General features: G+C 61.1%; 1 protein-coding gene and 1 long non-coding RNA gene across 9 annotated transcripts in view; one reads left to right on the top strand and one right to left on the bottom strand.

The window, feature by feature from the left end:
* Nucleotides 1–2,013: 2,013 nt before the first annotated feature.
* Nucleotides 2,014–20,574, bottom strand: LOC142059398 (uncharacterized). 4 transcript variants are annotated; one of them, XR_012661328.1, is made up of 5 exons: nt 20,202–20,574; nt 18,206–18,382; nt 16,892–17,010; nt 13,515–13,600; nt 2,014–2,518 (listed from the first exon to the last, which is right to left on the bottom strand). It is a non-coding gene; the product is annotated as an uncharacterized LOC142059398 (long non-coding RNA). The 4 variants fall into 4 exon arrangements; XR_012661329.1 differs by having other exon boundaries at nt 13,543–13,600; XR_012661330.1 differs by lacking the exon at nt 16,892–17,010 and having other exon boundaries at nt 13,543–13,600.
* BCOR (BCL6 corepressor) overlaps nt 8,640–25,947 on the top strand; it is an 83,323-nt gene continuing 66,015 nt past the window's right edge. For all 5 annotated transcript variants that reach the window (XM_075098212.1, XM_075098184.1, XM_075098202.1 and 2 more), the window contains exon 1: nt 8,640–8,897. The gene's annotated coding sequence lies outside the window, so the exon portion shown is untranslated. The remainder of the gene's footprint in view (nt 8,898–25,947) is intronic.

Below are 25,947 nucleotides of genomic sequence, written 5' to 3'. Positions count from 1 at the left end.
CGGCTCGGCGGCGGCGGCCAGTCCCCGCTCCGGGGCCGTCGCCGGCGGGGAGGCGGATGCGGAGCGGTCGGGAAGGGTGAAGAAGGGCTTTCCGAGCGCCCCCACCGCGCGCCCAGCCCTTTAATCAATTTCACCCTATTAATTATTAATTTTACGCCAGTCAAGCTTGCCCAGGAGGGGGGGGAGGGGAGGCTGATGTCAGTCGGAGGCGGCGGTGGGGCCGTGTGCCAGGCTCCCCGCTCAGCCCCGGCCCAGCAACTTTCGGCTCCGCTGGCTCGGGCAGCTCCGCTCGCCGGGAGCCGGGGGAGGCGGCGATTCCCATTCCGGTGGATGATGAGCCTCCCCCACCCGCCTTCCCCCCCCGCACACACATCCACACACGCTCTCCCCTCTCTCTTTTCCGCTCCCCTCCCCTTCTCTCCCCGCCCGCCCCCCGTGTAGACACATCCATACAAGGGCCCATTGCATCGTAGCGATGATGGATCGTGCCTAGCGGGGGTGATTTGGTGTTGATCGCATATTATCACGGGCAGGTTGGACTGGTTGCTGATGGACGGCTTTCTAGCAAGGCGCTCCTTCCGAGGCTCGGGGAAGCAGCTCGATCGAAAAAGCAGCTTGCTTTTAACTCCTTCTCTTACCAGCACGCGTAGGGCAAAGCTTAACATCTGTCACAACAGCTCTCCGGGTAGCACTTTTCCCTCCTCCCGCTCCATTCTCGCCTCGGCAGCCCCGCCGCCGGCTGCCTCTCTCCAACATCGGGCGGACACCGGGGCAGAGCTAGGGGGACTGCCGGCGAGGGCCACCCCAGCTTTTCGGCGGGCCGGCTGCCTGCCGGTGTCTCCACGGAAGGCGATGCCCGTGGGGGTCTCCGTGCCCGCCCGGGGGAGAGCCCCCAGCCCGCCGCCCCCGGCTCGCTCCCCACCCGGGGAAGGCTGCTCTCCTCTCCCCACCTCGCCTCCTCCTCCCTTTTTTTTTTTGTCTTTTTTTTATATGTAAGTGCATGCAGATACAAAGGCGGTTTCGTAATGCCTCCCGTCTGCAAGAGCGGGGGACCTTGGCTAACCTTTCGAAAAACTGATTGCAAGTGCCTGCTAACAGCCCGCACTGACCGCACGGGGCACCAGGGGAGGGCCGTCGTTTCGGTGACAGGCAGCGAGGTAGCCATGGATCCCCGGCGAAAGGCCTGCTCGCAGCCTGCCTCCCCAGAAACGCTTCGTGCGAGCGCTTATTCTCTGGCGAGAGAGGAGGGCGGTGGAAGGGGAGGCTTAACCCTTTCGCTCCGCGCCGCCAGCCGCCTCCCAGCCGCCCGCCCGCCCGCTCCGAGCACCGTCGGCCGGCCGGGGGCCCCGGGCAAGCTCCTGTCGGAGCCAGGAGCCAGGTCGGCCGCTGGCCCGGGGCAAACTGCCCCTTCTCCACGTGACTCTGCACGAACGGGGAGCCCCGAGTGGCATTTTTTTTATTTTTCTTTTTGTTGTTCTTTTTTTTTTTTTTTTTTTTTTTTACACAAGGCTCGAACGAGATCGTGCAGGCAGCTGCCTCCTTATCTCGGTCTCCGCGGCCGGTTTAACTCCTTCCTGCAGCCCCAGCACAGGTTCCTCGGGCCGGGGATTGTTTTCTGTTTGGAAACCGGAGAAGGGGGGGAGGCTATCGGCAGCGAAGCAATAGCTCGCTCTCTCTGGAGAGCTGCTCTCCAACAGGCAGCGCCTTGAAATCTATTTAAAGAGAGGGAAAGGCGGGGGGGGGGAGAACAAAGGGGGAGGAGGAGGAGGGGGCCGAACCAGAGTCAGCGAGAGAGGGAGAAAGCGATGGATCAGCCGGTTTGCAGTGTACATCAAGCTATCACATCTGTATATGCTCCGATCGATGAAAAGGATGGATAATATTTGTCAGCTGCAGACCTTTTTCTTCTCACTTCCCAGGGAAAGGACGGGGGGGGAAGAAGAGAGGTAATAGGGAGCTTCAAGGCCAGAGGCACTTCCCGATACATCCAAATAGAAAAGAAAGGCTGGGGATTATTGTTATTATTTTTATTATTTTACAGCAGCCAAAGGGACGATCAGGGGACAGTGCAGCCCTCTCTGCCCGCTTCTTCACGCTCCCACTCCTTTCTTCTCACCCCTTTTTTTTGTTTTGTTTGTTGAAACTCAGCTGCTTCCTTGCAGGGCTCCGAAGATTTAACCCTTTGCCCGCGGAGGCTTGAGGTGGGTGAGCACAAAAGCAGATCGCGAAAGCCTTGGACTGAGGGGGAAAAAAAAACCCAACCCCAACCCACACGCGCCCAGCGAGGAGTCAGTAAAACGCACCGTTACACACAGCGCGATGTGGTTTGGCTTTAGGGAAGACGGGGGGGGGGGGTGTGTGGAAGTGCGAGAGAGACGTAGCCTCTCTCCACCGCCCCCCAGCTCTGCCAGCCCCTCGCCTGGTGCCTGCAGTTGCACTCTGAGTAAATAGTTCCCACACATGGTCCACATTTTGCACAGCAGCAGCGTGTTTCCTCTCGGTCTCTCGTTGCTGCTCTCTGAGCAAAGAAGAAAAAAAAAAAAGAGGTTTAGAGGAAGTTAAAAATCAGGCGAGCTGAGAAAAAGACTCAGTGTTACACACATCCTGAATGAAAGCGAAAGCCCGGCATTTTGGCCCTCTGAGCGCCAAGCTCTCACCTCCTTAGTAATGTCACTAACCTACATGTTGGACATATCACAGTAATTACTTACACCCGGCGAGATGGGCTCTCAGGCGCTCACGATAGCCAGGACGGCCGCGGAGCCCGCCAGGGGGGAGGACGGCCGGCTGCCCGCTCCCTGCCGGCACGGCGGGCCAGTGGGGGTGACAGGCCGGGATGGGCCGCAGCGCCCCAGAGGAGCCGGGCTCCTTCCCCACCGCCCGTGGGATTCCTCGCCCCTGGAGATGGGTCCCCGGCAGCCAAGCCGTGCGTGCAGTAACGGGGGGATGTCCTAACCCGCCTGGCGTTTGCTTTCCCAGGGCACCGAGTGTCCCCGGAGGGCTGCGGCAGGACGAGGGGACAGGTGATGCTGGTGTGCCGGGTGGGCCCCTCGGAGGGTGGTGTCCGTCCCCTGCTCCCGGGTGTCCCGTGTCCCCCACCCCGGCCCCGCTGCCCGCCCCGTGCCTAGGGAGCTGGAAGCCGGGGCGGTGTATGCCGCTGGAAACCATGATCTGGCATCCTCGTTTTCTTCTCCATCCAGGCCCCGGCTCCGTCCCCACCCGCCCGTGAGCCGGGATCAGCCAGATGATCCTCCGGCCGTCGGCTGAGTGGCAGCCGCGTCGTGGGTAGCTTTAGGGCTCGGCCACTCCGCGCTCCCCTGACCCCACTCCGTCTCTCTCCCTCCATCGCGGCCCCTCCGGAGCCCAGTGCCCCATCAGCTCTCGCTGAGTGATATTTAAAAGAAGGGTTGCATTCTCCCCAATAGAAGCCCACTCGTTTCCTTGTTGCCAGGAACAAAGCGTACATTCAGAGGGGTGGCTGTTGACGGCTCCCTCTGTATAGCACTGGAAAGCGGGTGGCCTTTGGTTACTGGCAAGGAAAATTCTAATCAGGGTGCTTGTAAGCGGGGCTTATAGAAGCTTAGTTACAAAAGGCTTACACCAGAGTAATGCAATAACTATAATAACAGCCAGGGAGCCCTAAAGAGGGTGGAATGTGCTTGTGTCTGGATGATTTTCCCCGCTAGCACAGAGAGGGACTGTTTACCGCGAGTGCCATTAAGTATCGCTGGAAACTCACCAACCGCAGACTTATTTCAATATACTTTATTGTTGTATCTGCTCTAAAAGCAGCTTGCTTCGGACGACTTTTAGATCGTCCTAGAGGAGAAGGGAGAGAGGCCGCCCTCGGGTGGCTCGGGGAGGAGGCTCGGAGCGGCGGGGCAGTGCCCAGACTGAGGGAGCTGCGAGCCGGGTCCGGCCGGGGCGGCGTGACCGGAGCGTGTCCCGGCGGCCCAGTGCCGCCGCCGAACAAAGCGGCGAGGCGAAACGGCCCCGGGCGCCCAGCGGCACAAAGCCCCCAGGCTCCCGCCCCGCTGGGGGTGGGCAGCGACGTGGCCCCCGCCGCCCTCTTCGCCTGACGGGGCCGATGAGGGCGAGGGGCCTCCGGGGGGCGGGGGGGGAGCACGTATCGCATCGCCCTCCCACCGCTCCGGGGGCGCCCCGGGCAGCGGTGACCCCGCTGTGCCGGCTCAGCCCGGCTCCGGCTCGGCGCGGCTAATGGGATCAGCCGCTTGCCCTCCGCCACCGCCGCGGCGTGTGGATTTTTCCAGCCCGCCGCCGCCGCCGCCTCCTCTTCGGCCGTCCCCGCTGCCCGCCGTCCCCCAGCCAGACCCAGCTACCGCTTGGCCGCCGGCGAGGGGCCGCGGCTCCGGAGGGCAGGAAATGGCTTGGCCGGGGAGCCAGGGCGGTCACCCCGCCCCGCTGCCGTCCCGGGGCACGGCGGGCGGCGGTCGCCGCGGGAGCGGGCTGTGCCGGGGGGCGCCCCGCGACACCGCGCCGGCCCCGGGCGGGACGCGTGAGGCGGGCAGCGCTCCACCCCCATCACCCCCTCCCCCGGGCACCCCCGGGCAGACTTTGCAGCGCTTGATTTTAACGGAACAGCGGAGCGCGGCGAGCAAACTGCTGCTCCGCGCAGGGCAAGAAAAATGGGTTTTTAATAGGCAAGGTCGGCGTGCTTGGCAGCCGGCCACCGCGGCCGGGGAAATAAACAAACAGAGGAGCTGCGACTTCAGGTCGGAGCAGAAGTTGCGCTCCCGGCTAGAGGAGCCCGCGGCACGGTCCGTGGAACCAGCATGCAGCCGCGCACGGAGCCGCCGCGGCGAGCATCTCCTCCCTCCCACCCCCCCACATCCCACACCCTCCCCACCCGGGCCCCCCACCTCGCTCCGCTCCGCGACCCCGGGGGCGGCGCGCCGGCTTCCCGCGCCGCGGGAGAGGAGCGGGCCGGGCGGCGGGGCCGGGGGGAGGCTGCTGCCCGGCTGGCAGCGGGCAAAGGGTGGCTGGCCCCCCCGGTTATCGCGCTCCGTCGCTGCTGCACGCCTAACCGCTGCCGTTCGGCACGGCCGGCCCCGAGAGGGATCGCGAAGCGGCGGATCGGCGCCTGCCGGAGGGGTTTCCAGCGGTGCCCGCCGGGACTCCCGCCCCGCCGCCGGGACGGCAGGGCCCGGCGGTGCCGGCCCCGCTCTCCGCACCGCGGGGGCGTCGCGCTCCCGCTCTCGCCGCGCGTTCCAGGCTCGGTGCCGAGCACTCCCGGCTGCCGCGCCTCAGCCTCCCCGCTGCCTCCTGCCGCCGCCGCCTCCCTCCCGGCTCCGCAGGCGGGACTGAAGCCTTGCGTCTTGCTGGGGAGGGCGGGGGTGTGTGTGTGTCCGTTCCTCAGCTGGCCATCCCCACAGGTCCCTTCCCCAAACCTCTTCGTAGGCCCACGCGGGGCGAGAGGTGGCCCCCACCTGAGCAGGAGCCGTGCTGCCCCTCTGCCCGAGGAGGGCTCGGCGGGCGCAGCCCTCTCTTTAGCACCCCCGCCAAACCGGGCCAGAAAAGTCCCGCCGCCCCCGGGAGGGGGAAGGGCTGGTCGGCGTGCCCTCAGGAGAGGAGGGCGAAGGGAGCCGGGGCAGGGGGAGCCGAGAGCGAAGTCCAAGCCCGGGGAAGCTGGACGAGGGCTCGGGGAGAGGACGGCAATCCCCGCCCCGGCGGTCACAGCCCTTTGCCAGCACGGCGGGGGGCAGGGGAGCACCCTTCGCCGCGGCCCTCGGCTCCCACCGGAGCACGGTCCAGGCTGGGGCCCCGGTACGCCGGGAAGGGGGTACGGGGTAAGAGCTGTGCACCCCAAGTTCCCACGGGCCCGCGGCCTGGGCTCCCATTGCTGCTCCATCGTCACCATCATCTCCAGGCCCAGAGCGGGGTGGAGAGCAGAGCCCCCCCCCCGCCAGCGCAGGGCTCGCAGCTGGACGCGCAGACAACGGGGGCTGCGACCGGGACGGGCGCCGGGCAGGGCGGCGGCGGCTGTTAGCGGCGCTCCCGCGCCTCGCCACCCGGCAGCTGCCAGCTTTTTGGCAGATCGCTCCGCAGACGTCTCCCAAGGACTCCTGCAAGGGCTGAGAGGGGTCACGGGGAAGAGATGAATAGTGCGAGAGGCCGAGCTAACGGAGGGTAGCTCGGCGGAGCCAGGGTGGAGGAAAGGGAACGGTGCAAAAAGCAGGGGACGGTGGTGGGGGTGGGTAGGGGTGGGGAAGGGGGGGCAGCTAAAGCCACCAGCCTGCACAATGCTGAATTTGCAGCACGCCGAGGAGCTGGGGCGCACTGCAGTCCCGAGAGCCAGGGAAGGGGCGATGGAGAAGCAGCCCGATTGGGACAAAGACTGCCTCTTGCAGACCTGGCGTCACCTATCCCTTAAAAAACCTGGCTTCCTCTTCTAGTGCCGGGGTGTACCTGCAGGGTAGTCTCAGCCTTTCTGTCTCCCGTCCCACTATTCCAGTACAGTCTAATCCTTGTGTTGTGACCTACAGCAGCGCTCTGATTTATTTTTAATGCGTTCCGATTCCTGTTCCGTTGTCAAGAGATGCATTGAGATTCATTTTCCATCCCCTGCTTTTCAGACTTCTGTTCTGCTGGAGGGACCCGCCAATAGAGTTTAATTCGATTTGATATGATTTAATGAACACCTTTATCTTTTGTTTTTAGCAGGAGGATAAAGAATACAACCGCATTCAGCTTTTGCTAAATCAGACACGTTTCCCACCGAAATTCTATCTGGTGACACACACTCACTGTAACATTTCATTAACAACCCCCTTGATATATTGATTTTTAATATTTGTATTAAATGTTGTGTAAAATTGAACTCAGGCGTTAGAAGAGATTGTGCAAGTCACAAGACATGACTCCTACTTAATTGTTATTTTTTTCGGTCCTGGAACAACAGTTGGAAAAAGGCCAGCAGGAGGGGGGGGAATTAAAAATAAATTCTCCACGGGGGGGGGGGATAAAAGGCAGTGCCTGGGATAAGCGTGGGGGAGATGGGGAGGAAGGACAGGGCCCCGGGAGCAGGAGCAGCAAGGCCCGGCCGCCCCACCCCCCCCGCGCCCCCAGCCCCCGCCGGGGCCAGCGCCCCGGAGACCGCCCGGCTCCCCGCTCCTTCCCCTGCTCCCCCGGCTCCCTCGCTCCGCGTCTCGTCCCTCCCTCCTGCTCCATATGGTTTCTCCCCTCCTCCTCCTCTTCCTCTTCTTCCCCCCTCCATGTTGTCTCCGTGACTCTCCCCGCTCCATGTTACGCCTCCGGCCCCCGGGGGAGCGTTTCCCCGCTGCGGCGTGGAGAGGCCCGGCACCGCGGCCCGGCCGGGATGGGATGGGTGCCGGGCCCAGCGGGGCCCGCACTCAGGGCGGAGGGGCGACGGGGGGACAGCAGGGGAAGACCGGGGGTCAGGAGAGGGCCGTGGGGAGGGGTGCCAGCCGAACCTCCCGGCCAGAGAATTTCCCGTGTGTGTGGGAGAAGATCTTGAAGAAGTTACTCTTGCCTGCGCTCCCCCCCTTCTTTTCTTCCCCCCCCCCCGCCCCCCCCAGGAATACGAAGCATTCAGAGATCAACATAATTCACCTGCATCAAAAAAAACCTCGCGAGCTATAAACTAGCGGCTGATCCTCCGCTTAGACTAGTGTTTAGCCGTTCATGCATCATGAGTGTCAAATAAATGCCTGATTGAGGCCCTCAGCGGAGGAATTAGCTTTCCTTGTGCTGGAAATGCATAATAGAGAAAGTGCTGAGGCATCCTCCCCGGAGTTAGCTCGGGCTCCGCTCCCTGCGCTCCTCGTTTCGGGAGCTTTCCCTCCCGCACCCCAACTCCCTGCTTGCGTTCCTTCCCCCCCCCCGCCCATTGCTTGCCCTTATCAGCACGCCCAGCTGGCCAGGGGCGAGGGGAGCCCTCGCGGGGAGGGGGAGAGCGGGGGCGGAGGGAGCAGCCGAGCATCCCTCCCGGTGCCCGGCTCCGCGGGGACCGCCCGGGGGGCGGGGGAGGGAGTGACACTCCCCCCAACGACCTGCTTGTCGCTTGGCCACTCTTCCGCGCCGGGGGGGCCTCACCCTGCCGACGGGTACCACCCGGCCCCGACGTTTGGTGGCGAAGCGAGGAGGGGGAGCCGGGCTAGTGCAGCGCAAGGCCCCGTCGCCCCGGCCGCCCAAAACGGGCTCGCTGCCCGGGCGGGACCGAAGTCCCCCCACCCCCCCGGGCGAGAGATGCCGCCAGCGCTGGGCTGGCGGCCGGGGCACACAGGGGTTAACCGCGCCGCGGCCGGGAGGAGCAGTTAAAGTGCACGGGCTGCAGATGCTTTTCAGGCCTCGGTGTCTACCGTTTTAAATTAAAAAAATGCACCCGGCCCGACCACGCACCAGTGACCTGCAATTTCCCCTTCTTTTCAAACTGAAATATGGCCAAACTATCTTCAAGTTAACTCACGGGCTGGGGACGGAGGCGGGGGAGGGTGGGGGGGGGCGGGAGGAAATCGCTCCGGGTTGAGATCTCTGTGTCAAGTTTCATCCCCTCCTGACATTTCTGGCTCTGCGCCAAAGTCCTGAAAATGGAAAATTGGGGAAGGGCGGGCGGGGGGGAGGTGGAGAGCGGGGAAGGGGGGGGAAAGCGGGCCAGAGCTCTCTCGGCGGAGCGGCAGTAGCGAGAGGCTGTGGCCAAGAGGGATGCATGAGCCAGCCCGTCTGAGCGGAGCGCGGCGGCATCTTCCGCCATCCGTTCCGCCGCCCAGGCGCGTGGAGAGCCGCCGGCCGCTGCCATTGTTACCGGCGGGCGGGCGATGCGGGGACCGGAGCCGCCGCTCCGGCGAGAGATAAATAACCCCTGACAGCGCCTCTTCGCACCCGCAGCTCGGCAGACTGCACTCGGCGGACGGCCGCAGGTCTGTGTCGCTCCGTTTCGCGGGAGTCCCTTTAAATCACCGCTCCCCGCCTCACCTCTCCCGGGGGATACTCCGATCTATCCCCCCCGCCCTCCCCTCCCGCCGCCGCCGCCAGCCCCGCACGCCCTCCCCTGCCCGCTCCCCCCTCCCGCAGCCGGCCGCGGCCCCGCTGCCACGACTGGGTTCGGCGCGGAGCCCCACGGAGGGGCGGGGGGGAGAGAAAAGTCTCTGCTGAAATACTTTCGGCTGGCTGCGCCTTTGCCAGGAGGGGTCTTCGCGCCGGCTCTTTTGTCTTGGGGTCTTCGCCTGCGTCCCCCGGGGTGGCGGGCGAATCTCCCGGGAAGAACCTCCGGGGAAAACGCCGGCGCGTCCCGGGCTGCCGCCGCGGGCAGCAGCGCCCCGGCCCCCCCCGGCAGCGCCCGGCCGGCACTCCTGTGGGATCGCCCGCCTCCCGGTTCCCCTCTTTCGCCGCAGGAGCCGAGGGGCTCGAGGTGAGCCCTGCCCGCCGGAGCCCCGTTCCGCCCGCGCCGCCCCTTCCCGCCGTGAGCGTGACAGTGGCGCAACCGGGGCGGGGGGGTTGGGAGCGTTGTCCCTCGCCAACCGGGGTGCTCCCCTCCACCCGCCATCCCGGAAAGGAGGACACCGCCGGCAGCCAAAGCCCTACTTTCCAGCTGCCCGGCAGCACCGGGGGAAAGCGGCCAGGCATGTGCGCTCCGGAGCCCCTGGCAGCTCTCCGGGCCGCCTTCCCCTGGGACACCGGGTAGCGCCACGTCCCCCACGGACGCTGGCGAGCGGCTCCGCTGTGAGGCGAGCCCGCGCTTTATTTTTTTCCAGTGTCCCCGCCCTCCCCCCCGGCCCCACCGAGGCCGAGCCGGTGTGTGTGCGTGCGAGACGACGTTATCGCCAGCCCGAATTATTTCCAGGCCGGCTGCCGGGAGAGTCTCTCCCAGGTGGAGCCGATACGGGCGGCCGGTACCCGGGGAGACAAAGGCAGGTCCGGAGCCCCGCGGTACGGAAAAGTGCGGGCGCTGCCGGCCTGACCGGGGCCCCCCGCCCTGCCCCGGGACCCTCCCCCGCGCTGGGCCGGGGCCGCGGGGTGCTGCTGCCGCCGCCCCGGGGGAGCGCGGGCTGGGTTTATCCGAGCGCGTCTTTCCAGTTCCATTGAATGCACTTTTAGGCGATTGTTTTCCCTTTCCACTTGTTTGTCTCCTGCTAGCCTCGTAAACTGCCTCATGATTTATTACCTAGGCTAAGTGCTTAATTTGTGAATATGAAACAGATTAAAAGGAGATCGGCGTATTTTAGCAGGCAGGCCGGAGCAAAGCCCGGCAGCTGTTTCGAGTTTGTAGGCATCTCCAACCTCATGTTAAGCAGGCTAGCCTGCTAGTGATCAAGGGGGTATCCCCGAGCTCTCTCCGAGAGGCCCACAGCCGCCGGCTCCTGGTGCGCACGGCTGGCGCGGAGACCGGCCGCGGGACGGGCGCCGTGGCGTTTGTTTTGAGGGGGGGAAGGGACACCGATGTCCTCCGTCAAGGCGACACCCGCGGCCGTGGGATTCGGGACCCGCTGCGTCTCCGCCGAAGGCGGGCTCTGCCGGCGGAGGGCCGAGCAGGCGCGCAGAGGGTTAACGACGACGACTCTGCCCTCTCCTTCAAAGGGCTCACTCGAGATAGAGTAAATACGGTCGGGGCGGGCGGGGGGGGGGGCGCGTAGGCCACATGATGCAAAAGTAAGACAAGCACACTCCGGAGAACAAAGGCTTCCTACCCCCTTCCTCTCCCTCCCCCCAAAATCTGTCTTAATTCTGCAAGTAAACTTGAGAAGCTATAAAACAAAGGGGAACGATAGAACTTATAGCCAAGGGACAATCATAATAAATACCATTGATGCAGTCCAAGCACGCGCTCGGTATTTTCTGCAGGCCCCCACCCCCTCAGCCAAGCGGGACATCGCGGGTTCCCCCCACGACAGGGTTGACGTGCACCGCCGGGGCTGTGAGTCGGGCCGATTTAGGCCATATCCCGCAGCCCGGGGAACACCCGCTGCCCCGAGCCAGCGCCACCTCGCAGGCCCGGGGGAGGGGGGCCGGGCCGGGCCGGGCCGCAGCGTCGGGGCCGGGGCTGGTGCGGGCAGCAGCGGGGCAGGGCAGCCCCGGGCCTCCAACGGGGTCGGCTCGCCTGGAGGACCGCGGCGCCGGACGACGTCCCAGTGCGACGGTGCCCGTGTCCCAGCGGAGGCCGTGAAGTACGGCGTGGGGCAGGGAGTGATGGCTCGCCCTGCAGCGAGCCATGCCCCAGCCCCGCGGGTGTCCCACAGGCGCCAGCCGTGGTGGTTGGTCCCCCCACCCCACCCCGACCCGATGGTAGCCCCGGGTCATGTAAGTGACACCTCCCTGCTCGAGACCCCCTGCTCCCGACTGCCCTGGGTTTGCAGAGCAGGCCAGCTACTTTTCTGCTTGTCGCCAGCACCCTGGGGGAATTCCCAGCCCCAGTGTCTCACCTAGCCTGCCTGATTCACCCCTCCCTACCAGCTCCTTGGCCCGGAGGAGATTTTAATGCATTGGGGACAGCAGGGGAAGAGAAGGGGGAAAGCAGCAAGCCAGCAGCCTGCACAGCCAAGCAGGCAGCAAGGCCTGCTGAGTACAAAGCACCACTCCTAAGCCCAAAAGCCAGAGAGACAAAAATCTATAACCTGCCCTGTACCTCTGAGCGCTGCTTAAGAACCAGGAGCAAGAGCACCGTGTCACTCCTGCTGGAGCACAGCAGACAGGGCTGGCTAGGAGAAAAATGACTCATGTGCCCTTGTTGCACCTCAAGTGGTTGCTCTGTGCTGCAGACGTGGCTGGTGTCGGAGCTGCGGAAGGAGCGGGAGATGGGGACAGACCCTGGGCAGAGCATGGTGGCACATGTGTGGGGCAGGCTCAGCCCTGGTCTGCCAGGGAGCGGGAGAGCAAAAGACCACGTACACAGCATTCAGAAAGTTCCCTCTGTGTGTGTGTGAAGATGTCAGAGTAACTCTTGTCTGGGGAAAGCTGAATATAAGCTGTGGCTGGGAAGCCGTCCTGTAGGTACATGTAAGTGAGGGCTTGGGGACACCCCCTCCCACGGTAAGGAAGCACCTGAAGGAAGAGTGCAAGAACGAGACGACAGCAGATATGTGTCTGTCTGTGCAACTGTTTCAGGTTGGCTTGAGACAAGGTCCTTCTTCCGCATTTGGGGCAAGGTTTGTGGCAAACCAACGCTGGAAACCATTTCCCAGGGGCATGATGGGGTTTGGGTGTAGTTGATGGGTCTGTGCCTTGTGACAGGGGAGATATTGCATAGGTATTATACGGCACCACTGTTTCTAGCCCTGGGCCTTGTTATTCACTGACTGAAGGCAAGATCGAAACTTTTGAGCACCCTGAAGAGCAGTAGGCAAAAATGGCCCCAGGGTCTCTGCACCTCCCTGTCGGTTCTGCACAGAGCTGTTTTCTCACTAGGTACCTCCAGCATTTTAGCAGGGGGAGAAAAACACAGGCTTGTGTCATGATGATAAGATACAGTGCTTTTCTCTTCAAGCAGTATACATAACATGAAGCTGGAAGAAAATACAGTGGCAATGGAAAAGGAAAAAAACCCGTTCCAACTTGTTGGCTTGGCCTTTGCAGTCATCCCTACCTCAGGGAGGGCTACGGCCACAACGCTAAGCCTTAGTTACACTACTGAAATTCACCATGCTAAAAGTCACCTGGTCCCTCGAGTGCTCTTGTAAAGCACTCCAGGTCCCCACAGAAAATGGTTTGCGTGTGCTTAAAACTATGTGAATTGGATTTGCTTCCAACAGCGCGTAATGCCAGTTTCAGCCTGATCCTGTCTGGCTTTCGCAGAATTAACGCCTGGATGGATCTAAGTCCAAATGTCTCAGACCAAAGTGGTTCAGATAGTCCTCCTGCTGCTGTCCCTCACTGCCCCAAAGGCATTTTAAAATCTCCTTGGAAGTGCTGTTGTGTGGCGGTGGATGGCTAAGCCTCAGAAACAAAGCAATGGAGAAAACTACTAAAGCAGAAGGGGCAAACCCTGATGGCTTGGAGAAATCGGCAGGGGCACCGACAGGTATGAATGCTGCTTCAGTTTGGAGCACAGGCGCACCCAGGCTCTTTGTGTAGCCCCTGCCCCTTCTGGCCAGAAGTAGCAGGCTGCAGGCACCCCATCCCCACCAGCCTGCGGGCCTTCTTGCAGCCAGGCTTATACCTTTGACTTTCGTGCAGTAACAGTTTGTCAAGTCATATGTCTCTCTTTTTCACCGCTTCCCAACACCTCACCGCATCCAGAACGCTCCCAAGAAGGGGAAAAATGCTTTCAAAAGTCCTGTCAGCAAAAACTATTAAAGGCCTCTACATGACCACTGAAATGATGTCTTCGTATTCGTGTAACCTCTGCTTATGCAGCCTGTCTGGGCACTGTTTAGATTTGTAGGCTCTTCGGGGTATGACTCTGCCTTGCATTGTCTAATGTACTGTGGCTATCATCTAAACACAAAAAACCAGCAGGGCAAAGGTTTGGACTAGCGTAAGGCGCAGGTTATGCAGAGATAAATGCGGGGATCGACGCGTGCTAATTTTCGGTGGTATTTTACCTTTCCGGCTTCGCAAGTATTGCGTTACCTGGCATTCGCTTTAGTGTGCTGGGCGCTCTGTATGCACAGAAGGAGATTGTTCCTGCCTGCCCAAAAAAGAGAAGCAAAACTGTAAAAACTACAACGGCAGATGACCAGCAGAGCGATGCCGGTGGTACAAGGAGGCGGGCCAGCTCCCGGCTTCAGTCACGGGCTCCTTTGCCACAGCACTCTGAGGCCACTGCTCCCAAAGCCCGTGTCCTGCAGTTAGAAGAGAACAGTGTGCGTTTGTATGCGTGTGTTCATGTGAATGTAATTTTGTTTCTACATAATGTGGATTATCTTTCTTTTAGCGGCAAATCCGTTCAGGGGTTTAGATAAAGAGAGAAATCCTGCAGCCGTTCCCTCCCTGGGAAAGGGCATGTCTTCTGTCACTTTCTCTGGTCTTTTTTCTGAGCGGTCCCCAAACACCCTTTTTCATAGCTCAGCGTCCGATCTCACCTTGAGAGCCTGTCCACTCCCAGGGTGAAGTGTTCTCACATGGGGGACAGAGGGAAAACCCAAGGATTAAGGCACAGCAGGCACGGTGCCACTCGGATGACTGGGAGGAGAAGGGATCCGGGGCATAGGGTGTAGAAGTACCCCCCAACGGCATTGCACTGGCTGGTGCAATGTAGGGATTACACCCTCACAGCCCCCCAGGGAAGCCCTCCCGGCAGGGAGATTGGGTGTGCCATAGGTGCAGGACACCTAACAAGCACTCTTGTTCTGAAGCCCGGTAGGACTGCTTGGCTTTACAAAGTGTGAAGGCGACCTTCTCAGGAAAGAGAGCTCCATTGGTTTAAATGCAGAATTACCCTCCCGCAGTTCTAGTTTCCCAGGCGAGGGCCGTGCAGGCTGTGAAAACATGCAAGTTGTTGATGTATTGGTTCAATTAATTTTTAAAATAAGTTTGAATGCCATTTATTTCAAATTTGATAGGAACGTGCTGTAGATTTTTGCAAGCAAAGGCTGAGGTGAGTGTGAACGGGCTGTGTATTTTGCATAGCCTTGAAAAGAGGGCTTAAACGAGGCATTCATTTAGTACCAGGCCTCCGCACAGTGATGAGTGAGACCCGCGGTGAAAGAAAAAGACCTGAACATCTGTATTTGCTAAGTGGCACCGGCAGCAGTCAGCCAGCTCTCAGAGAAGAGCAGACATGCGGGTGTGAGGCCCAGTGGAGACTGCTGGGTCCCTGGTGCTTTTTAAAAGGAAATAATAGCTTGTGGGGGAACCCTTTCTGGTGGCCTTGGCTCCCGTGACCCCCCTCTGATGTATGATATTTAAACAAGGAAAAGTCAATATTGGTTTTCCACATACAGCCTCGTTCTGCTCTCCGTGAAAACTAGTGACAAACCCCTCGGGGAGTTAGAGGAGAGCAGACCCCAAAACAGTTGCTCAGACCCAAGTACAGTTGGCTGTAGCAGCCTGGAAGGAAGAAAGAGCAGGTGGTCACGAGCGGCTGGGCAATGTGCGCTTGCAGGTAAATTAGAAAGAAAAGAAGCAATCCCATCCTGCAGTATGCAGTGCCTCAAAGCTGCAGGTCTGATGGTTTGAATGATTATTGCTTTTTAAAATTATAAATTGCATTTTGGTACAGCGAGTGAGGATAATGCGCTGAATTAAATACAACTCAAGGGTGTTTTGTTATAACAAAGGTGACTTCTCTGCACTTGCTTTTTCATGGTTGGGGCTAACGGAGGATTTGATTTTAACCCTATGGCTATCAAGCAGTGGTTTTGGGAAGGAGTGATGCCAATTGTATGAGAAGATATCCATAAACCAGGCCATCAGATATATCTTCTGATATATCTGCTCTCTGAGGTAGGAAAGTATAAGTCATAGGAAGAGAGAGGGCAAGCCTGCGTGCCTCGGTAAAATGAGGGCATGTGGAAAGTATAAACAAAGGGAGGGCTGCTACTAGTAGGACAGGAAGGCTGTGCCATGTGTCATGGGAAAAATAATTTTTTTGTGGATAATTTAAACTTAAAGGGGCAGTTGTGGTGTGACTGCCTGGCACAGAACGTGAGGTGGGGCATATGCCCAAAAGCAACTTAACCATTAATGCTGTGCTGCCCTCCTCTTGGTGTTGGTTCATGCAGGCTGGGCCTCTCCAGGTGTTGCAGTAGCAGCTTCCGGAGCCTCTAAAATGACATGAACTTCATCATAGTTCACCCCAGGGCAAAAATGCTGCACAGGCTTTACGCTGTATTGGCGCCATGTCCCTGGAGGCAGTAGCAGAAAAAGTGGTGTACGAGTCCCTTAATCAGCTCTGTGTGGATTGAGAATCACTCCTGTATGGGGAACAGCTTTCCCGGGCAGGTCGTAGCTGCTTTCCCATTACAAGGTGCCCACAGTGCAGGCCCACTATGGTCACCCAGTCTCCAGCACGTGCCACAACCTCTGTTAGGGCAGAGATGTCAGTGGGAACAGCCTAGGGAACTGAGCGAGCCAGAAGACACTGTGGGCCAGTCTGAATGCCACTGGCAGGAATAGCACCTTTGGTCTAATGCATGACCATGACATCATGGTTAATGTCAGTCTCCAGCTGGGACTATGGAAAAAGACCTACCATTTGGGAGAAAATAAATAAAGGAGTGTCGCTCAGGTGTGAGCCCTTCTAGGAAGCACAGGGACCACGTATGAAGCTCAGGCCCAGCCATTTCCAAGACCACGTCTGTCCTGTGCGATTTTCTGCTATTGAGGATAAATTATATGGAAAGAGACCTTTGGGGCCCAGACTGTTGCACCCTCATTATATGAGGCCCAGCACACACAGCCCTAGCTACAGCTGAGGCTTTTGGGAGCCTCTCTCACCCAAATAATCCAGGGCATCTCGGCTACAACTCAGGCCACCTCTCACACAGGGCAGAGTCCAGGCTTGCAGTATCCAGTGAGATGGCACTCACTGCATGCAATGTTTCCTGGTGTAGCTCAAGAAGACCAGAGGCTGGGAAGGTACTGGAGCAGGGTGGTTAATGCTTCTGCAATGCACAGACCTTGGTCCTCTGAGACCCTGCAGTTCCACAATGCTGTTGCATAGCAAGGCTATCCCAGAAGCTGAGACAGGCTGAAAAATGGATGGGCCGAGGCAGGACAGCTCCTATTTCTTTATCAGAGGACAGGTTTCATCTGGTATCCAGTGGGACAGCTCTACCCTGCTTACTGTCCATCTATTGGAGCAGAGGTTCATGTGAAGGTGGATGGGGAATGGGCACGGGTGTGACAGCAGACTGTTTGCCGTGGTTGAAGAAGCCGTAATGGAAACTGCCTGTGAACTATCTGGGGAGGAGTGTCTCAAAACTGAGCCCCACCATGGCCGCTGACTGAACTACTCCGAGTCACGCTGGAACTTAACTGGGGGCTTTGGCACCGGAGGAGAGGGGGAAGGAACGGTGTAGTGGAGCTCTGTGTACGCGTTTCTCTGTTAGTGCACAGCCAGGACTAGTGCCATTGTGAGAACATGCGGCAGTTGTTCTTACAGGCAAAAGAAAAAAAAACATATGAAGCCCTACTGAAAGCTAGGGCTGACAGAGCACTGAAAAAGCCCCAGCTGCAAAAACTAAGCTGGCTCTGTGGTTTGGTCAAGCAGTGCTCAGTGTTGTGAATTTGATGAACAACACTAGTTTGGATGAAGACAGGTGACTTTTTAAATGGGGTTTTAATAAAGTCAGTATTGCTAAGGCTATCTATAAAGGTAATCTGCATAGGGTTTTAAACAACTTAATGATGCCATTAATGCTTCCAACATGAACGAGACTGTTGCTGGAATACTGTGTCCGGCTCTGTTGTGGTGTTCGCATGTTAAAAGTGCATTGGCAAATTAATATGGGATCAGAAAAGAGCTACAAGAGTGATTCAAGGTCTGGGAATCGCATCTCACTGCAAAGACTAAAGAAATCCCATCTATTAATTTATCCAAGAGGAGGCTATGACTTGGTTTGATCATAGTCTTTAAGTGCCCTAAGTGTCTCTATGGGGAGATTTCTGATAGTAGAGATCTCTTTAATGTGGCAGACAAAGGCATAATGAGATCCTATGTTGGAAAATGAAGCTCTATGAATTCTGAGCAGAAATAGGTGCGCTGTTTTGTTGTTTTTTTTTTAAACCAGTGAGGGGACATAACGACTGGAACAACTGAGGCAAGCAGTGGGTTTTCTGTTACTTAAAAGTCCTCAGAGCAAGATTGGATGCCAGGCTAAAAGCTCAGCCAGAATTTATGAGTCTGATACAAGAACGTCTGGCTGAAATTCACTGGCCCATGATACGTAGCAGGTCAGACCAGCTGATCGCAATGGTCCGTTCTTGCTTTAAAAAAATCTATGAATTAGGTATTTCAAGTCCCCTGAGCCCCGAAATTACTGGAGGTCTTGAAGGAATGCATTATAAGCTGTCATCATTTAATTGTAAGCAAGCAGGGGGATTGCCTTTTTTTTTTCTTCATTAATAAAACTTCTTTTCCAAGAGCTTGTTAGGCACCAGAGTTAAGCATCTGTTAACAAACATGACAACATATTTTGAACAGTTCAACTAATTCTCCTTCTCCCATTTGCTCAGCTTTGTTTTGCAGCGGCACAATTTCATTAAGGCCACATCTACTGATGCTTCTCTCGACGCAATCTTAAATCCCAGCAAAATAAAATAACGTACGTACTTTGGGTAGCCCCCTTACCCTGTGCGCTCCTTCATGTGCATCCCTTTGCGTCTCATAGACACACTGCAGGGTTTCTCTCCTCACCATGCATGAGCGGAGCAGGGAAGAAGTCCATCCGTTTTCTAGCGCAAGCCCCTGGGATAGGTGGGAATCCATTGTCACAGGAGTGCTTGGCCTGCGGAGCTCCTGGCTGGTCTGAATGAATCACAGGGAAAGGGAACAAGGTATTAAGCAGACACCTGGAATTCCTGAAATTATGCAAGCGATTAACCTCCTCGAGGTTGCGTAAAATGGCCTCCAGCAAACGGCCAGAACGCTTTTCTTACACAGGAGCAGTAGTTTTCAAGACACCACAAACTTTCTTAATATCTCTTTTTGGGGGGGGGAGGGGCGGTGGTGGTGGTGGTGTGTGGCAGAGGGGAAGAAGATAAAAAATCCCAGCCATGGCTCTCGGGAGTCTTGAAAATCGTATCCACGGTTGCGTGGGCATTACGAACCTATGATACATTCAGTGCCTCGTTAGTCTCGGTTATCAAAACTGAAACAAGAGGTGGCGAGGAGCGCAACAAAAGATGGAGTTTAAAGTCGCTCGGGGACTGCGCTCCCGTCGGCGGGATTCCTCACCCCCTCCCTCCCTCCGCCTCTTCTAAAGCCCGCAGCGTTTGATGTGCAGGCACCGAACCCGGGGAGACGGGGCACCGGGGCTGGGCGAGCAGCTCGGCGGGGCCACCGGCCGGGGGGACCGGGGCGCCACTGTCTCCCGGAGAGCGGGCGGGGAGCCGAGCAGCGGGGGAATGATGGGGGGGAAGGTGAACCCGGAGCCGAGCCGGGCACAAACCCATTAGTCGCACATAACTTGGGAAGACGCTTGGCCTCGCCATGACAACCGGCAGCCCGGGCTGCTCCCACGTCCCGCCGCCTCCCCCCGGGAGCTCCTTTCCTTCCCCCGTTCCCGGCGTTTGGGGAATGCGGGGCTGGAGAGGCGAGCCCGGTGCGGGTAACAAAAGGGGATGAAAGGAGCTCTGTACTTCACTTTACACGTCCGAGAGGCATTTTCATGCTCCGTAATGAGAAAGGATCATTCCGAGGAAGTTCAGATCAAAGGGGAGAACATCCCGGCCATTTGCATAATTGCCGGATTTGGGAGCACGGGCAGCCGAGCGGCGGCCGGCCAACCTGGGCACCGCACCGGGGGCTGCTCCTCGCCTCTCCCGGGGAGGCCCGGGGAAAGCGGAGGCCGCAGTCCGTGCCCCCGCGGGAAGGCAGCGAGGCCTGCTCCGGCAGCGGGGATACGGGGGCCGCAGCGCCCCGGGCGGGGTGCTGGGGCACGGCTCCGGTACCCGACGGCAGGGAACTCTCGGGGGGGTCCCGAGGGCGAGGATCCCCCACCACCACTTGCGATGCGCGACCAAGCCGTGCCCGCGTCCCCGGGGGCCGCGCCGTGCCCCCCCGGCTGCTACCGTCGTGAAGGTGGTGCCAGTGGGGATCGGCTCTCTGCTCCCACCCGGCGACATCTGCGCCACGGAGCCAGCACGTCGCCTCCCCGGGCGGCTGGCGGGTGGCTCCCGGCCCGGCGGCTCCCACCGCCACCAGCGAGCGGGGATAAAGGGATTAAACGGCACGTTCGCTCCGCCGGGCTGCGGGGGGACGGGACGGGGGGCACTTGGCCGGCTCCAGCCTCCCTGTCCCCCGCCCGCCTCCCGCGGCGCTGCCCCCGGCCGGCCCCGGTAACCGGGAAGCACGGGGAGCGCCGGCGGTAGCTCATTGTTCCCCGTAACCAGTCGGGGCTGCCGCAGGCGGCCGCGGTGCTCGGGGCGGCGGGGTTCGCCGCTGCTGCTATCGGGGAAGGGATGCCCGGGGACACCCTTTTCAGCCATTTTAAAGCGGCTGTGTCCGTGCCCCCCTCCCTTCCCTCTCCGCGCCCGGACGTCGCTCCCGGAGGTGCGGGGCTCCCCCGCCACCCCCACCCCCCCCCGCCGCCCCGAAGCCGACACCACCCACACACGCCCCGCACCTGCGGTCCCCGGGCGAAAACCCCACCCCGCCGCTCACAGCGAGGACACCGCGCTCTCCCCCGCGCCCCGTCCCGGGGACGCGGCCAGCTCCGGCCCCTGCTCTCGCTGGGGTGCAGCAACTCCTGCCCCAGCCCCAAGTAGGGTGCAGCAGCCCCAGCCCCGAGTTTCGCTCCAACCCGCCCCCGACCAAGCCGCAAGCTGGGATGCAGCCGGAGCCTGCGCCCCATCGCCCGCTCGGGGTACAGCCAGCCCCAAGCCGGGGTGCAGCCTCCCCGGCGGGCGGAGCCGCGGCTTCTCCCCGCATGGCCGGGCCCAGGCGGGCTGGCCGGGCGCCAGGGAGGTGAGGTTAGCCTCGGAGCTGGCTGGCGGATGGCATGTTATTGTGAAAAGCGAGCGGGGAAGGCAAATGGGAGCATGGCACCGTATAGGCTCGCCACGTGACCGAAATGTGTTTATCTGGCCCCGGAGAAGCCGGGCTGCCTGCGGAGGCCGACCCTGCTTTCATGGCACAAGCACAACTCCCCTGGCTGCGGACGGGGCTGGGCCCTGCCAGAGAGCAGAGACCACTTCTGTTTGCTTTTGCTGTCGCTTCGGCTCTTATCATTTGCCTTGTCATTCATCATCAACCTCTCCCGCTCCCCCTCCCCCTTACACCAACCCCCCCCCCGCCGCCTCCCCCAGGGTCAGTCGGGAAAAGACTGGGAATCTATCTGAGAAGGGAGACGTGGGAAGAAGGATGAGATGTGGCGGGGGGGGGGCGGAATAAAAGCAGCTGCATGCAGAACAAAGGTGCTGGAGGGTGGCTTTTGGTGGTGGAGCAGAACCTCGTAAATGGGAGATTTCCGTTCACAAGACTCCGCTTGCACAGTTTCTGTCCTGCCCTTGAACTGACAAGTGAATATCTGCATCGCAACCAGAAAGTAAATCACACCGAGCCTGGCTCGGGGAGGGAGCGCACAACGCTTCAGTCGGTTGCTAAGTGCGAGAAAGTGGAAGATTTCAGCTTTCCACCGCAAGCCCCGCTTCTCCGATACAATATTTACTTTTGGAGCCCGGCGAAACGCGCTCGGTGTTTATTACGGAGAGTGCCGGAGCGAGCTCGCGTTTGCGTGATGAGGAGCAAGCGGAGGAGCGGCGGTGGTGCGGAATATCAAAGCGAGACCGCCTTGGCAGGGCTCCCAGGCAGGGCTTTACTGGCACCCGCGGGATTCCGCGGGGCAGGGCGAGCGCGGCCCGGGCGGCGGCGGCGGCTGCCGCTCCCCGCTCCCCGCCGCCGGGCCACGGGGGGAGCCCTCAGCCCCCTCCCCCTTCTTCGCGGGAGGCCAAAAGCAAACGTCGTTTCAGCCTCGGGGCTCCGCGTTAAGGAGGCGGGGGGCCTCCGCTCGCCCCCGACGGCTGGAGGGGCTGGGCCGGGCTCTGCCCCCCCGCCCCTTGCCCCCCCCCCCCCGGCTCGGGGCTTGGCAGCATCAGCTGGGGCCAGCCGGCCGGTAATCTCATTAGCGCCGTCGCGTTCGGGGAGAGAAGCGCCCGCCGTCCCCGCCCGGCCTCGGGAGAACAGACAAAGGTCTCCGAGGCAAGGCCCCGCGGCCGTGCCACGGCGGGCCGGCCCTGTTAATGTTCAATCGGGAGCGGGGGAGCCGTGCCTCCCCACACACAACCCCCACACCCCCGGGCTCCGCGCCGGGGGGGCGCCGACCCCCGCCCGCTGCTGCCGGCCGGGCTGCGCCGAGGCCGGTCCAAGGCAACGTGCCTCTCTGTCCTGCCCCGCCGGGATATTTTCTCCTTGGAAGTTATGCTAAAATAACATTTGTGTGCACGTTAATGATTTATTTATGTGGCTAATAACGCTCACATTCTCGCTGATATTTGTCTAGGCGAAAGACCAGCTGCGAAATGCCCCGCAGCTGTAGCCAGTGCTAAAACAGAGTGCCTTGGAATCAGAAATCGATGTTCCTGAAATGAAGAAGTGGACAACTTATTAGGCTCAGTCACTCCACATGCCGTCCCCTGATAACGAATAGATGAAGTAGGCGCTGGCGAGAGGACGCGACGGAGGAGGCCACACATGCCCGCTCCGTCGCGGCGAGGAGGCCGGGTAATTCCACGGGGTGCAGCCGGCCGCACGGACAGCCCCGGGCAGGGCAGGGGCCGCCACTGGGCACTCTGGGGCCAGCTGGGGTTAGATGGTGACAAACACGGCGAGGGCCGGGGACGAACGACTCTGGGAGTCATTGATAAAGGTGTCCGGTTTCCCCGCTGCTCCTCCAGAAAGCGCAACCGACAGGTTCGGCGAGCTCACGTAATCGTGGCGTCTCTGCCTAGAAACAGTCGCGCTAATTTTACATTTTTACCATCTGTGGGGAGGAAAAATACCTGTTCTCCCGCAATGCAAATCCTTACGCAAATAGATCTGCGGGAGCACAGGGAACCGCTGCCACCCTGACCTCCCGGCCAAGAGTCAATCGCTGGTCCCGGCTTCAGAGCAGTAATCTCCGAAAGCACGCGCGATCGTGCAAACTCCTCGGCAGCCCCTCGCAACTCGCTGCTGGCTGCGAAAAGTCCGAGCAGGAGCCTGTGGTTAATCTCCGAGGCCTTCATGCATCCCTGGCGAGCAGCGCCCCAGCGCTAAGTGCAATTAACATAACAGACACTAAAATAGGAGAGAGCAGCGCTGAATTTAATTTGCAGGCTTTAAAAAAAAAAAAAAAAACAACTTAGCACTCGGAGCGGGCTGGCGATGAACACGGAAACCGAGGGGGAAGGCGGCTGAGCAGCCCTCTTGCCTCGGAAGGGGGCCGCGGCTGGGCCCCCGGACCTGCTCTGGGAGCCGGGACCATCTCAGTGCGCCGCAGCACCGTAAAACATTTCTAGACAGGTAAACTGCTCCGAGGGGGATGCCTCCCGCCGCGCCGCGCCGCCCCAGAGCGGCTGCCCCCGCCACCCCCGGCGAGCACTCCCGCGGCGGCGGGGACAGCCGCAGCGCGACCCGGTCGCCGGTGCGGGCAGGCACCTCCCGATGTCCCCTTCCTGCCCCCCCCCCCCCCCGACAGACACACACACTTCGATCCGGCTGGCTTTCCTGTCCCCGCTGCCTCGGGGGAGAGGGAGGAAATGGGGGGGGGGGGGGGAAGAAGAGAAGCGGCTGGGGAACCCCCTACCCGCTTTTCCTCGCCCCCTCCCCATGGCTCGTGCACACCGCCTCCCATTAGCCGCAGAAGTTCACAAAAGAGGGAGGCATAAAGAGAGGGAGATCGAGGTTTCCGAGAAAAGGGAGAGGCAAAAATAGCGAGGTAGCGATAACAACAACAACCAACAAAAAATCGTCGCAACCGCGGGACCCACCGATCGGCTCGGAAGCTGGTGGTGTCCGGCCGGGGGAGGGGGGGGGAAGGAAGGCAGAAAAGAGGGCTTTAAAAAACTGGAAGGCAAAAGCTGTTGGGGAGGAAGTGTAAGCCGAGAGGGAGGCTGGGGGAGGGGAGAGAGCGCCATCTTTTCATGTCACAGTCACAGAGACAGCGCTGGGCTTGGCCACAGCGTCTCGGTTTCTTTTTAACGGCGGAAAACGTGCGATTAGCAGGCAGACGGGCGGAGACTACCAGCCCTGCGCGCACACACAGCCCGCAGCTCTGTCTCCGCGCCGTGTAATCCCAGCGCTCAGCCCTGCTGCACCCCCTCATTAAAAACCCGGAGATTTCCTCCTCCTCCTCCGCTCTCCAAGGAAAACAACGCCTTGCCACCGCCTGAACCCGGGCCGGGCCGGGCCGCACCGCTCGCCCCAGGGGCCCCGCCGCCCTGCTCGGCCCGCCGGGGCTGCGCGGTCCCCGCCGCTCGGCCCCTGCCTCCCCGCGGGAGGCTGATGCTCACCCCCCATCCCATCGGGCCGCCACCGCAGGGGCGCACGGCGGGGGGCCAGGCTGCCCTCCCCCCCTCCCGGTTTCCCGTCCCGGGGGGCTGCTGCTCCCCCGCTGCCGGGCGGTTGCTTGTCTCCCTCCCCCCGGGCCCCCGCGACCTCCGTGTATCCATCTCGAGGGTGGGGTGCGCCGAGCCGGAGGTCCCTGCCCTGGGGCCGACGGTGAGGACCGGCGGCCGGGATTCCCCCCCCCTCCCCCGGGACCCCGTCGATCCCGCGGGAGAGCCGGGCACAGCCGCCCACGGCCCCATGAAACGGCGCTTTATTCCGCAGCGCTCAAAACCCCTCATTGTGTTTGGCAGAATCACCTGCCTCCTCCGGAGCCGGGCGATTAATTTAATGCGATACAGAACGCGCTCCGTCCCGGCCCCCCCTCCTCGGCGGGGAGATCTCCGCCGGGCGCTCTCCCCGCAGCCGCGGCGCGGAGGAGGGGCACGGCGGGGCACGGCACGGCGGGCTGGCATCCTCCGAGCACCGGCTCTCCCGGCGGCACCCGGGGAAGCCTTCTCCGCCCGGTAGCAGCAGCGGCGGCAGCTCCGATCGGAGTCGCACAAGCAGCCGCCGCCGCGCAGACCTGCTCGGTGCCCGGGGAATGGGGGCGGGGGGGCGGGAGGGGGCTGCGAGGCGGGCGGGGGCCGAGCCGTGCCTGGCGAGGGGATTTGCTGGGTCGTTGGCTGCGCCTGGGGAAAGGCGGGTGGGGGGGGGGGTTGGCTGCGCCTGGCGATGGGGGATTTGAGAGGGAAGGGGAGGGGGTGGCTTGGCTCGGTGGAGGGGGGGGGGACGGGGACTGGCTGCCGTGACTGCTGGGGACGGCGGCTGTTATTATTGTTATTACTGTTATTGTTATTTTTAGGGGGCGGCGGTGGTGGGAGCAGGGGGGGTGTGGGGCGGGCGGCGCTCGGCGGGTGGCGATGTGGGGGGGGGGCCGCCGGCTGCGCCCGCGGAGGGGGCATGAGGTGAGGGCGGTGGGAGAAGCGTCTCCTCTGTTTCTAATAAAGGAAACGACTTTTATTGAACGATAAATGCAGGGGAACGAAAGTCGTGTGGGTGCGCCTGGTGGGGGCGATTGATTTGGCGGGGCGGGGGGGGGGAAAGGCGGCTGCCTGTGCCGGCGCGGGGTGTTTGGGGCAGCGAGGGGCTGCTCCTGCCCGGGCGGGGGGGGGGGTGAAATCTCGGGGAGGGGGCGTTGGCCGCCCCGGTGGAAGGGAGCGAGGGCTGCCCCTGTTCGTGGTGGGGCTGGAGAAGGGGAGAGCGTGATACTCGCGGTGGGGGGTCCGGAGGGGGGGGGCGTAGGCCGTGGGGTGGTGCAGCCTGTCCCTCTCGGGCGGGGGGGGGGCTGAGGGGGAGGTGTCGGCGGCGCCTTGCCGGTTGGGATTTGATAGGGGCGGTAGGAGACACGTCTCCTGTTTCTAATAAAGGAATCGGCTTTTATTGAAGGATAAATGCAGAGAACCAAAGTCGTGTGGGCTGCAGCCGCCGAGCTTCGTTAGCTGCCGATGTGACTGTGAAGATAAAACGCTCCACAATAACTCGAGAGCGAAGAGCGCCGAGGATGGGGACGCGACCTCCCCGCCGGCCCCGGCCCCAGCCCCGGCCCGCCGCCCCCGCCGTGCCCCGCGCCCTCGGCCCCGGCCCCGCGGCGGAAGGTGCCTGGGGAGCCTGAGACCGTGCTAACGGCTCGGCCTTGGGACTTCGCCAAGTTTCTCTGACTTAGGGGAACTCTGGGGATGAGTAATCGAGCCAGGCTAGGGTTTGGGAGGGTGGTGTTTTTTTTTTTTTCTTCGCTCACTCGCTCTCTTCTTTTTTTCCCCTTGTCATCAGCTGCTGACCCACTC

Source organism: Phalacrocorax aristotelis, chromosome 1, assembly GCF_949628215.1.
Source record: "Phalacrocorax aristotelis chromosome 1, bGulAri2.1, whole genome shotgun sequence".
Taxonomy (NCBI): domain Eukaryota; kingdom Metazoa; phylum Chordata; class Aves; order Suliformes; family Phalacrocoracidae; genus Phalacrocorax; species Phalacrocorax aristotelis.
Note: the sequence above shows the minus strand (reverse complement) of the source record. Positions and strands in the feature narration are given on the sequence as shown.